The following is a 14,021-nucleotide window of genomic DNA, read 5'->3' on the forward strand; positions in this document are numbered from 1 at the left end:
TTCTTTTTATTTTTACCCCTCTACTTTCTCAGTACTTCTAATGACAAAAAAGATAGAAATTATAGGCTATGCTATTTAAGTAAATCTAACCTAAAAAGATAGAATTCTAAGTGGTTTTGCATTCAAAAGTCCAGCAGAGATGTCAGATAATCCCCCAGCCTTCAATCCGAAGAAAGGCTAATAAATGAATATGTTATGTTTTGGACTCAGGTAACAACTTTGTGGGGAAGATGATTCAGTGTTACAATTCTTTAATCATTTTTTAATGTAACCAAACAATTTCAAATTAAAGGGCTTCTGTTGAATTAAATGGGTTGTTGTCAGATGGCAGACATTTCAGAAGAATTTCAGTTTGATGGAAATCGTAGTATATAGTTTCCTATAGTGAATCAAATATTCCTAAAGACTTTTTAAACCTAGGAAATATATAAATGCCAGTGTACGTAGTTGATTATCTGATGCAATCAATGTGTCCTAAAATGTTTTTGCAGCTGGTGTTCAGCTTCAACTTCATTATCAGCTTTGCTTATCTCTCTGTCATTTAAAAACCCTCTGCTAATTATGCCAAATAGGTAAGTTCCTGAACACTTGAGTTATTTTTCAACATGTCATAAGTTGCTATGCTATATATGACACATTACAGCTCAGTCTGTCCTATATTTCAGATATTTAAACTTATTTAAAAATCAGAATAGATGTTTACATCTTCCTTTATAAATTCAGACTTAAAGAACAGTAATTGAAACTTTTTAGTTGATATTGTGGTAATAAACCACAGATTGCAGTAATTAGCAGAATGAAATTGATTCAAAACCCTTCTAATGCTACTTCCCCCCCTTTTTTTTTTTACTGCTATGAGAATATTAAGAAACACAAGTCAATGTTAAGTTGTAAAGAGTTTGTAAAGATTCAAATATTTTATCTGTGCAGGTTTTCATACATGTTAGAATTTTAGGAACATCTTAAATTGATTTTGAGGAAATGCCAAACCCAATGAAATATTTGTAAAAAATAAAATTTTAAAAAAGATAGTTTTGCCACCAATCCATAAAAGCACAGGAAATGGCTTCATGTAGTAAAGTGTCCCCAAAACTGAGCAATCTGTTGACAGAAGCAGTTTCTACCCAGGGGTTTCTTGTTAATGTAATCAAACACTTCAGAGCTGCAGACTAGAAAGATCAAGTCCACCCACCTCAGAGTTTATCTTTAGCTCATCTGGAAGAGTTTATTTTAAACATTGAACATTGTTTGCTGCTGTTGAAATGAAAGTGAGAGAGTTACAAGCTTTCTTCCACTGCCATCTGGCAGATTTACTGATGGATCGAGTTCTTTAATCCATGTAACCTCGTGTGTGGGAGCTATTGTCTTTGTGTTGATCATGCAGCTGGCTTGGCTGAACTTTAAAAAGCTCACACAAAGATATCAGGAGCCATCCTATAGATAAATGAGGTCAGAATGTTGTAAAAGTAACCCACGCCCTTTTTGGAGAAGGTGTGAGTGTTTGTTATTATTTAGTGCTCGCAATGCATAGTTTTACTCCTTGTTCTCAAAGTGAACTGGAAAGGGAGAATATTATTGCATATGGATATTTTAGAAGAAACCATTGAAAGCTACAAAAATGTGACAGTAATTAACTAATATTTGTATGTGGCTGGTAGAAAGGAAAGAGATAGCATCTACATCTCATAAGTCAGTTTGGCCGATAAGAGTGTGCTCTCCTTTGTAGCATAGTTCTGTCCTACTATTTCTTCATTCTACACATTATAATGAGAATGTTCAGGTTCTTTGCCGATACACAAATATAATAACACACCAATAAATTTAGGGTATTTCCAGATCCTTTGTCTTATGAATTTATATAACTAAAATCCATAGACCAAATGGTAAGGTTTAGGGAGACTTTATTAGATTAAGAAAAGAAAAGAAAAAGTACAGAGAGCTCCTGTCCTGTGGAAGGCAAAAGGATAGAACGCTCACGTGGGACTAGGGGTCCCTGCATCTCAGTCCAGCAGGGCTGAAAGGAGTGGCGGCCAGGGAGTCTTAGAAGCACTGGCCCTTGAAAGTTCAGGAGAGGTGAAGAGTCAAAAAGAGACCTTGCCCACCTGGTAAGGATCTATGTATAATCTTATTGTGGTGGGCTTTACCCTTAGGCTCTGATGAGTCTGAGAGAGAGCTGATTAGTCTGGGCTTCCCATCTGGCTCAGGAAGAGGCCAATCATGACACCAAGTATTATGGCTAAGCTTAACCAACCACAATGCCAGTATTAGATTTAAACCTTCATTCTAGGAAAAGGGAACTCCTTTTAAGGAGGGAGTTGTTTATGGTAAAAACAGATCTAGGTAACTCCTTTAGGCAAGAAATAAGGAGAAGGTAGATCCTTATCAAATCTTTAGCAAAATGGAGGCTGTAAGGGCAGTCCCAAGGACATCTTTTTCTTTTTTTTAGAGCCCAGTCACCCTGACTGCCTTCATTATGACATAGGCTTCTAGTTCAATGATACACATATTACTTACTGTGGAGTTTGAACATGATGTTCCCATAGCTTCAGGTGTTAATGATTGAGCTTTCTGCTTAGTGGAAGTCCTACTGGAGGAAGTGTGTTACTAGAAGCAGACCTTAGGGTTATCTCCAGCCCTATTGTGTATGTTCAGGGTCATTTCATGCTGGCTAGTGTTGTCTCTCTGCTGTGGATGTATGATTTTCTTCTGCCATGATGGAGCTTCCCCTGGAATTTGTAAAATAAACACTTTTCTCTCATAAGCTGTTTCTAGTCAGGTGTTTGTCCCAACAGTGAAAAAGCAACTGCAACACATCCCTCATCATTAGTTGTTCCATCCTATAGGATAGTAGTTCACTGAAACTTGAGCAGTCCCTGACATTCAGTATAATCAATGCATCAAGACACAGCATGAAGGGGCTGGAGAGATGGCTCAACAGTTAAGCCATTTGCCTGAAAAGCTTAAGGACCTGTTTGATTCCCTAGTACCCAAGTAAAGCCAGATGCATAAGGTGGCCCAAGAGTCTGGAGTTTGTTTTCAGTAGCTGGATGCTCTGGAGCACCCATTCTCTCTTTCTTTCTCTCTCTCTTTCCCTCTTTCATACTCTCAAATAAATAAATAAATGCAAACAGTAAGCTGTGTGCAAGATCTGCTAGCTGCTAGCTGGCATGAATGCATATTCAGGTTATAGAAAGATGAAAAGATAAAGAGAATGTGAAGCATTTTGATATACTATTCAATTGTCTTTCCTATTTAAAAGCACACTTTAATATTAGCAGCATGCAACAATTACATCCTAAGTTCTCAAGCAGAGGCAGTCTATTGCAAGGACCTTCTTTGCTGCCAGTAATCATAGGCTGTTTTAAGTTAGAAAATGAATAGCAACACTGAATACTGTAGAAATGCACTTTGCTCAGTAATACTTGAGTTGTTGCAATATTTGATTATCCATTTGGTTGTTACAGAAAAATTCTTAACTGTAATTGATGGTTGTTGCCATAATAGTATATTGCCTGTATTTCTACCTCTAGTAATGGGATTTATGTGCTAGATGTTAATATCCTTGAGCCTGGGCAAGTGCACGAGTCTTTTTAAAAGAAACATGGTTTACTTGCACAAAACTGATCAGCTTTGAGAGATCATTAATGCCCTTGAAGTGGTTTTTGTGGGTGTGAAACAAATGGTGAGAATTTGAATTGGTCCCTCTTATAGTATTGAAATTAAGTCTACTTAATTTATCAAGTCATGTTCATGCCCTGATTTTACATACTTGTATCTATCAATAAACATTGTGATACTTGAAAAAAAAATAAAATCACACTTTAGATTTTCTTTTCTTAATATTTGCTGTGGAGTTTACAAACTAAGACCAAGTACAAAAAAACTGCATTGTGGGAGAAAACCAGTTACCCCAAACAAATACTCTTGGATTGAGAATTTTATTTATTTATTCATTTATTTTTGAGGCACAGTCTCACTGTAGCCCAGGCTGACCTGGAACTCACTCTGTATTCCCTGGCTGGCTTCAAACTCACAGTGATTATCCTACCTCTGCCTCCCAAGTGCTGGAATTAAAGGCATGTACTACCATGCCTGGCTTGAATTGATATTTTGACAGAAAAATTGATGGGGCCTTCTGTGGTAGTTTGAATATATAATGTAAATGTATGGCCACATAGACTCAGGTGTTTTATTAAAACTGAATTTGCAATTGGGGGAAGAGTGTTGTCACTGGGGGCAGATCTGATTCTAGCCTAAAGGTGTGAAAAGGGAAAATGCAATTTGAGCTCTAGGATGCTTGCTTGCTTGCTTGTTTTTGGTGTTTGCTGGCTCGCTCGCTCGCTTGCTCGCTTTGTCTCTCTCTCTCTTTCTACTTGAATTTATGAAAGGGGGCCAGCTTCTACCATTTATGGAACTACCCCCTGGATCTGTAAGCCTGAAATCAATTTCTTCTTCCCATAAATTGTATATGGTTGGAAGGGGTTACCCCCCCTACAACATGGAGCTGACTCCAACACTTTCCTGTTTTCTACTCACAGGAAAGATCATACAGACCAAGACCCATTTCTCTTTGCTCAGTTTGTTTTCTGTGTTCTTTGTTTTGATTATCAGTGGTAATTAGGGCAGAGCCATAGATGATTCTCTGTCCCTTCTCCTCTTACTGGATATCAAAAGATAGGTAGTGGTAGTGGCATCCCCATGCAGGTTTCCTGATTACTGGATTTGTGAGTTGTAGTTCCATTAGCAGCTTCTGGATTCTCTACCTCCCCAGTTGTGAAAGAAATAACTTCACATATTTTGCCAGTTACTTAGTGATTTTGGTCATTTCTCTTTCTGTAACTTATCCTGTTCTTTCAGCCCTTGTCATTATTTGTACACACTTTATTCTATCCATCTCTCACTAAAATTTCTAGGATGCTCTATTTCCTAGAAATGAAAGAGATCACCAGTGTTACTGACCAGAAGGAAAACAAATTTGTAAATGAAAGCTACCTGACCAATGACCAAGCCACAGAATATATAGAAAATATATCTAGAGACACTGAATGTGATAGTTTGAAGGGGAAAGAGACAAGACAACTAATGAGAAAGGGCAGCTAGCACAGCACTTCTTTTGTGAAACTACAGTTGTACAATGTATAATCATTAGTTTAGCAGCCTTATATATTTAAGTTTGTCAGTGTTCATTGGCAAGAAGACATAAACAGAGAAATAGAAGATCTCCTCAGGTAACACATTGTATCTCAATAAGAAAATATAGTCAGAGAGTCCAGTGATAACCAGCATCTTTTCATGATGACCAAGCAGAGGAAATTAATCCTGTAACTGAATATTTGGTAGCATTCCCAGAGATGCTTGCATTAGGTGAATCCTTGAGCAGAAATTGTGCTCTAGAAGTAGCTTATGGTGGGCCTTGGAATTATGCATATATTTTCTAACTTCTGCCTTTCTTATGACTTTTTCTTTTTTTCTTAGTCTGGCTGTGGAAATGTTTGGTCACTTATTTCTCTTTTTGTGAGTCTGTGTGTGTGTGTGTGTGTGTGTGTGTGTGTGTGTGTGTGTGTGTATGTGTGTGTATAGTAAAAACACAAGAGAAGAAAAGAGGAGAATATTCAGTGTTCCTCTCTATTACTTTTCTGTGTATCTCTCCCTTAATTCAGAGCTGAAGTTTTCTCAAACTCTGGCCCCCTCAGCCTCTCATGCTCAAGTAGCAAGTCCTTTTAACCATGGAGCCATCTCTCCAATACCATTTTGTCTCTATTGTATCTCAAAGAGACACCAAAGTGGCCAAATGAACCACCCACTTTCAAAAATAGGTAGGGATAAGGGCTATATTATTCATAGTTGAAGAGAGTAAGAATTAAGATAAACTATATTATCTTAGCTGATTTCCATTTAGGTAACATAAACACTAGGCTTCCTTCATCAGACAGTGTGATTAAAGTTGTAGAATGACTTGTGATGGATAATAATGGATAAGTTTTGGATAATATGGAACTCCTGAGTACTTTAGGAATATTTATTTCTACCTCTCTGCTACAAATAAAATTAAAAATGGAGGTAGTAGATGCATCAAAGGCAAAGTCTCAGCTGTTAAGTAGTAGGCTCTGAGCACAGCGAAAGTTAGTAAGATGCATACAGCATCACTGATGAGATCTTCTTACAACCCAGAAAATGTGTTTGGTGTTCATAAGGAGAAGAAAGCCCTTCTGGCTGGGAAAGGCCCTTTACAGTCTTATTCAATAGTAGGAATTGGGAATGTAAAATAACTTTCAAATGTGTCATCATTTTTGATAAATATAATCAGTGGTAATTGGAAATTAGTATAAGGGAAGCTAGAATATCTATAAAGAACTCATACTATCTGAAAATGTTTTGTATCTTGCTACAACTAGCCCAGGATGCTTTTGTATAGTTTAGCTAAATTATTGTGTTATATTTTGCAGTTACTTCTGCACATCTTGTGTTTTCTAGGAAGCAGCCTACCATTCACTGCTTAAATCAGACCTGCTAAAGTCATCATGATTACTTCTGTAACCACTATGCCTTTTTACTGTCTTTCTTAAATTTTCAATAAGCCAATATACACAAAAATCTGATTTCTTTTACAAACTTCTAATTCCTAAGTTTCACCAGTCAATAAGCAAAAGAAGAATATCTGATTAAATTCACTAGAGAAAGTTCTTTCTAACATCTTCACCATTTATATGAACTGTTTTAGATATATAATCCCTAATCTTTACACCAAAATTGTGAGCAAGGAGGGTTTTGTTTGTTTGTTTGTTTGTTTGTTTGTTTTTGTTTTATTTTTCAAGGTACGGTCTCATTCTAGCTAAGGCTGACCTGGAATTCACTATGTAGTCTCAGGGTGGCCTCGAACTCACAGCGATCCTCCTACCTCTGCCTCACAAGTGCTGGGATTAAAGGCATGCACCACCATGCCTGATGTGAGCAAGAAATTTTTATTCGTTGATTATAGATAAGGAAACTGAGGATAAGAAAACAAGTAATTTACCTAAAACCTAAGAGGCCAAAAGTTTGAACCAAATCTTTCAGGATTCCAAGTCTTTGGCTACTAAAGAAACTATACTAGCAGAGGCTTCTCAAAGAACTGGAAGAATCACATTAAGCAAATTAACATTTCCTCTAGTATCAAATCAATAATATGTATTTAATTCTCTTGTGTATTATTAATGGTTTCTATGTTTCTCTTAAATATATTTGTTTTCTAGAGTATTATTTTAAATATGAGGTCTTTTTTCCCAATAGGTCAAGAATGTGTTAACTCTTTCACTGACTATACTATATTTAGTTTTTCTGTCAACACAAGATAATTGAAAAGGTTTCTGCATAATATCTCCAAGTGTAAATTATTTACCATGGTGGTTAAATAAGCCAGTGCCCAATCTAGAGCGTTGGTTTCTTGCCAGAGGGATATATATCATCTTTCATGACTTTGGTAAAACTGCACAAACAATGAAGATGTCTGAGCTAAATCATAATGTAATGATCAAAAGAACCATATTACAGTTCTTTATAGTGTACGCATCCATTTCTCCTGAAGTGAAACAGTTTTATCTATGTAACATCTGCTTAAAATTTAAGAGATTGAACATACCCTATTAGTAAAAACCCACTAGTTAAACACTCTGAATGTTGACAATGATTTTTCTGCTACACAGTTTGTGATGGTTTTATTCAGGTGCCACCCATAAACTTAGGTGTTCTGAATGCTAGGTCCCTAGCTGGTGGAAATTTGGGAATTAAAATCTCCAGGAAGCATTGTATTGTTGGGGGCAGGCTTATGGGTGTTATAGCCAGCTTCCTCTTGTTAATGTTTGGCACACATTCTGGTTGCTATGGTCCACCTGATGTTGGCCATAGTTTTCTCCTGCCATCATGAAGCTTCCCTTCAAGTCTGTAAACCGAAATAAATCCTTTTTTTCCCCCCACAAGCTGCTCTTGGTTGGGTATTTTCTAGCAGTAATATGAACCTGACTGCATGCAATACCATTGAAAACACACTTGATATACCAATATTATTTCATGTAAAGTTTTTAAATAAAATGATAAGAAACAGAGAAAAGATTTTTTTTTGTTTTTACAAAAATATAACTGAAAGTTGTTGGTTTTTAGACATAGTGTAAATTACTTTGATCAATCTTTATATTTTTTTCAAGTGATTCTTAAAGGCATTTTATTTATGATACTCTTTAAATATATGGACAACACTATGCTCAAAGCCAGCACCTCTATAAGCCAACTCATCCAAACTTAGGTTTTTTAAAAAATATTTTTTTTTATTTTTATTCATTTATTTGATAAAGAGGGAGGGAGGTAGAGAGAGAAAGAGAGAAGTCCAGATGCGTGCGCCCCTTGTGCATCTGGCTTATGTGGGTCCTGGGGAATTTAACCTAGGTCCTTTGGCTTTGCAGGCAAACACTTTAACCACTAAGCCACCACTCCAGCCCTTTTATTTTTAAGTAGAAACTTTGTACAGACACATCCTATGTTGGTACTATCATTTTCCTTCTCTCTGGCCCCACTCCACTGAGGGCCCTCCTTAGTGGAATTGCTGGTATTCATGAAGCCGTGGGTTATGAACTGTAAGAGCAGCAGTCAGTCATTGTGGCTGGGGAGGGGAATATCTCTGGATATTCCCTCCCACCCTGTGGTTCTTACATTCTTTCTGGCCCCTCTTCCACAAAATTCCGTGAGTCCTGGTGAGTGTGCTTTAAGTTTACATTAGTGTAGAGCTCTCAGCACCTTCTGGATGTATGTTTTGGTGAGTTTTGAATATCCTCAATGTTTACGTTCATCACCCTGGCACAGGTTGTCAGGCTTATCATAGAAGCAGCACTCTTGTTTATCTTGCCAGTTTCTCTGTGGTTTAATGTAGGCCCTGGTTGCTGTGCAAGGAGTGGTTCATCTACTGCCAGGGAGTCAGCTATCCTTGTCTTGATAGATTTTGATTGTCCTTGGTTCTCACTGCTTTCTGAAAAATAAAAACAAAAACAGATCAGGATAGGTTAAAGGGGATAGGCATTGTTAATTTAAAGAGATTTTGATGGGCATAGCCTCATGTTTGGACAGATTAGTGTGAAATCTTCATTGGAGTCCATAATCATGGTCTCCATAGGATTCTGAATTGGTTCCTAGATCCAATCATGGGTTCCTTCCCACTGAGCAGATCTCATAGTGAATCAGAGAACCATTGGCTACCCACCTAGGCTGTGTGCTACTATTACAGAAGCATGGCTACATCTTGTCAGGCTGGTTGCTTTCATATAGCAGGGTCGCCTGCATGCTCACAACATTTTTATCCATCCCCCTCCACCACCACCACGACCCCCGCCCCCACAGTTCAAGTACTGTTTTTCAGCACTATATAAGCTAACCATGTGGGAATTATTTTCCTTCCAGATTCAGCAGAATCTCTCTATGCAATCCGTTGGCAGCATGTGGTGTCTTCAGCAATAGGGTCTTACCTTTTATCTCAGGTGGGTAATCAAATGATTTGACAGAAGCCAGTCTTGTTTTGGAGACCTTGTAGGCCTGTCCAGTCAAAACTCAATGTGTATTGTAGACAATTTCTGGTACTAGGAGTTACAAGCCAGAACCAAATGTTTTATTGTTAACCTGCACCCTACCCCCTCCAGGGCCCTTCTTAACAGACAGTCCCTCCATGCTTCTATTGAGAGTTATAACTTTAAGTCTGCTATCCAGGAGGAAGGTTTCTGTGGTACCAATTCCTTTTATATTTGGCTGCATGTACATCTCACTCTGCACTCCCATTCTCCTCCCTCCAAACTCTTCCATTCTTCTTATCTTTCCCTTGAGATATACTTAGACCAATCTTTGTTTAAAGTGTAAAGTGAGTGAAATTGTGTGTGTGTGTGTGTGTGTGTGTGAGAGAGAGAGAGAGAGAGAGAGAGAGAGAGAGAGAGAGAAAGAGAGAGAGAGAGAGATGGTGGGGGAGAGGGAGTGGCATTTTATAAAAATACCAAAACACTACAAGTTGATATGACATTATTAGATCAAGATCAGGTCCATATAAAGGTAAGAATCCCATAAATCCACAAAGAATGCAAAATAACCTTCACCAAGAAAGCACTGGTATCTCTCTGAGAAATAATACACACAAATTTTGGTTTCAACAGTTGAAGGACAATAAAAGTAAAAATTTACACAAAATCAGACTCTCACAGTTTATACTAAGCTGGATTCTGAAGGGTGACATATTCAAGTTAAGAGTATGCTAGAATTATTCACTCAACTCACCATGGGGCAGTAGAGTTCCCTTAATTCAGAGCAGAAGAGGGTGTATATAAAGAAAACATGAAAGCTTATCCCTGGAAGGTCATACACTAAGTAATGGTCTCTAAGCAGAAGTGAACATTTATTCTACTAAAGCAGTCTAAGAAAGTTCAAACCAGCTAACTTAGTTTAAAATGGTTAGGTACTGGTAGTTTCTCTAATATCAAGAAGAAAAAAAAAAACTTGTTCAGTGATAGGTACCTTTGTAAAGAGCTGGACAACCTTTGTAAATCTTTAGGAACTATAAATGCACTAATTAAAAAGAAGGACCAATTATCTTTTTTTTTTTTAATTTAATTTATTAGTTTTCTTTTCAGTAAATACAGGCAGTTTGGTACCATTATTTAGGCTCATCTGTGATCTACCCCCTCCCATTAGACCCTCCTTATTATTGAAAATGGGTCGTGCATTGTGGAGTTAGCCCCCAGTTATTAGTATGATAAATGTCTCTGAAAATCATGACCCAACATGTAACTCTGACATTCTTTCCGCCCCCAGGACCAATTATCTTTAAGTGATGGACTATTCTTTTCTCAGCATAATGGTCTAAGCTATATATAATAGGACATTGAGCAGAAGTGACTACCAGCATAGACACCTTGTATGAACCAAGTTCTGTGTCAGTAATGGGTATATAATTAAAGTGCTAATGACTCAACCAGAAGTGGCCACAACTGAACTCTATCATTGGACATTTTAAATGATTTGCTTTTGTCCTAAAAATGAGTAACTTCAGATGGAAGTCCTAAGGCATGTGGACAAAACCATAGAAAATACTAAGGATAAAGCTGAGTTATATTACAAAGCAAAAATATAAAATAGTAATTTATATTTACTGTCTATCTTTGCAAGAGGCAGTGTCTCTCCTTATTCACCACTCCATTTACTAGACTAGCTGGTCTTTCAAGTTTCTGGAAACCTCTAGTTTTCACTTTCCATCTTGCCATGGCATGTTGGGGCTACATAAGCTGGCCACACAGCTTCCAGCTTTTTATTTATTTATTATTTTTCTTTTTCTGAGGTAGAGACTCACTCTAACTTAGACCAACGTAGAATTCACTATGTAGTCTCAGGGTGACCTCAAACTCACAGTGATCCTCCTACTTCTGCCTTCTAAAGGCTGGAATTAAAGATGTGTACCACCATGCCCAGCAGCTTCTAGCATTTTTTGGGATATCTGAACTTTTTGCCTGGAAATCTGAAATCAGGTATTCGGTATTCATACTTGCATGGCAAGTGTTTTCTCCACTGAGCCCTCTCCCCAGTCTCCACAATTGCTTTTTCTTTTCTGATTTTTTCTTGTCTCTTATTTTTGAAATTGAAAAAAACAAGTTCATGGGCTGGAGAAATAGCTTAGCAGTTAAGACACTTTCCTGTGAAGCCAAAGAACTAGTGTTTGAATCTCCAGGTCCCACCTAAGCCAAATGCACAGTGAAACAAGCACATGATATTGTATATGTACACAAGGGGCTGCAGGCATCTGGAGTTCATTTGTAGCAGCTGAAGGCCCTGGCTTGTTCATTTTCTCTCTCTCTCTCTCTCTTTGCCTCTTTCTCTGTCTCTCTCCTTCTCAAAACAAAAAATAAAAAAAAATAATGTCAGTATTTTTGAATTAACAGTAAAAATTATGAGATCAGATAATAACAAAAGAGCAACAATTATAAGATATGAGAACACATGTAGCTAGCATACTATATTTCTACTGGTTGTGAGCAGGCTCTGAAGAGATGAGAAATTACAAGGCAAAACTTCTACTTACTCTGTATGTTTTCTTGTTTTGTTGCTTTCATGCTGTCTTCTGCTGTCCCATTTCTTTTTTTCTTCTTTTTTTTTTTTTTTTTTTTTTTTTTTTTTTGCTGTCCCATTTCTAATACTTCCTTGTATTTGAATGGGATCTTAGCCAAGACATTTTAGAATCATTGATGATGTTTTATAAATGGGGTGATCGGGTTCCAAGAAAGTCCTTGAACACCAAACCCTAGGTTTTCTTCTAATTTTAATCAAAGAATTGAATAGAAAAGACTGAGAAGGATAATTATTAAATTATTATATTTGTTGAGGGAAGTACAGAGCCAAAGAAAGGCAAACACATGGCTAGAGATCCTACATGGGGGGTATGGAAAAACCGTGCAAAGAAAAGAGAGACAGAAAGTTCATGTGGGGAGCTGGAGGGGGTGAAGAACCCACATGGAGAGTAAGTGCAAACTAGTCACCTTTAGGATTTTCCTTCTCATATATTTTTTCTTCTTGTGGGCTTCTAGGCCCTGGGGAGCATTCCAGAGAACCCAGGTAGATGGAGCTGGATTGTCTCTGGACCATCTGAGCATGAGCTGGCTGAGATTTTCTCCCAGAAGTGTTTATCAAATGGCACATTAATATCTGACATGGTCTAAATCTGTTTCTGTATGGCTTGTACAACAGAAGACCTATTAATAGAATTATTAGGAATATATACAAAACATTTAATCTTAATAATGGCAAATATATCCTATTTTGTATAATAGCCTTCAGAGTGTACATTCATAAATTTGTCCTGTGGGTAGCCAGAGCCAAAGTTTGGTACCATAGAGTCACTGGGTGCCAGTAGGTGCTGTCCAATACATTTTTGGCATCAGGACTTATTTAATGATGTCCTGGCACAAGTTAGAAGGGCTTCACCATTGTTTGTAGTATAAGGAACTCTTTTGAACTAAGTGACCCTTGAACAGAGTTATCCATATATATTTTAGATTTGAAAATAGCCATTTTGACATCTGTTTGTTTTTCCTTAAGGAGAATTACAACTATTAGATGGGGGACAACATGCCTTAAGACCTTATTTGTTTTCCCTTTCAGAAAGCCCTTTTTGTCTTGCTTAATAGGCTATTCATTTAATATTTGAGGCATCCTTTTTATATGGTTGGTTAAAAAATTCTTAGTGTTTAAGACTAAGCAGATAGCTAAAATTTAATCAAGGACTAATTTTGGAATTTACCAATTTCTCTCCAAAGGAAATTCCAGGGACTCAGGAGTAGTCTTGTAGCTTCTCTGGTACTGGTGTTTCATGTATGTTAGGTGAGTCAGGGCTATGCTGGCAAAGTAGTTTTCCTTTCTTTGGAAGTCAAGGGGACTGATTTTTTTTTTTTTTTTTTTTTTTTTCCGTCAGTTTTGACTCTCCTGTTTCAGATTGTAGACTTTTTTTTTTTTTTTTTTTTTTTTTTTCAAGAAAGGGTCTCACTGTAGCTCAGGCTGATCTGGAATTCACTATGTCATCTCAGAGTGATATTGAACTCATGGCAATCCTCCTACCTCTGCCTCCTAAGTGCTGGGATTAAAGGTGTATGCCACCACGTCCAGCTGACTTTTTTCTTTTCTTTTTAAGTTTCTGGGCCTCTATAGCCTCCCTGATCAAGAAGAGAGATGACTCACCAGGGGGCCAGTGTAGAAGTGTCCCATCATATCCAGTAGCCTTATGATCTGGGAACAGGGACCACAGTGTTGGCCTTTTTAACTCCAATGAATCTAATTGGCTTTTGCTTCTACATAGGTTATTAATTAGAAGGAAAGTTACACCAAACTTGAAGGATGTACATATATAGCACATTTGATTAGTAAAACATATCCATTAAAGAATGTCACAAATGTTCTAAGTTATTTTGTCTAACCTCTAAATTTAGTTATGCCGTGATGTCATAGACCATATCTGAAGCATAGAAAACAGGTAT

The sequence above is a fragment of the Jaculus jaculus genome, chromosome 5 (assembly GCF_020740685.1).
Source record: "Jaculus jaculus isolate mJacJac1 chromosome 5, mJacJac1.mat.Y.cur, whole genome shotgun sequence".
Taxonomy (NCBI): Eukaryota; Metazoa; Chordata; class Mammalia; order Rodentia; family Dipodidae; genus Jaculus; species Jaculus jaculus.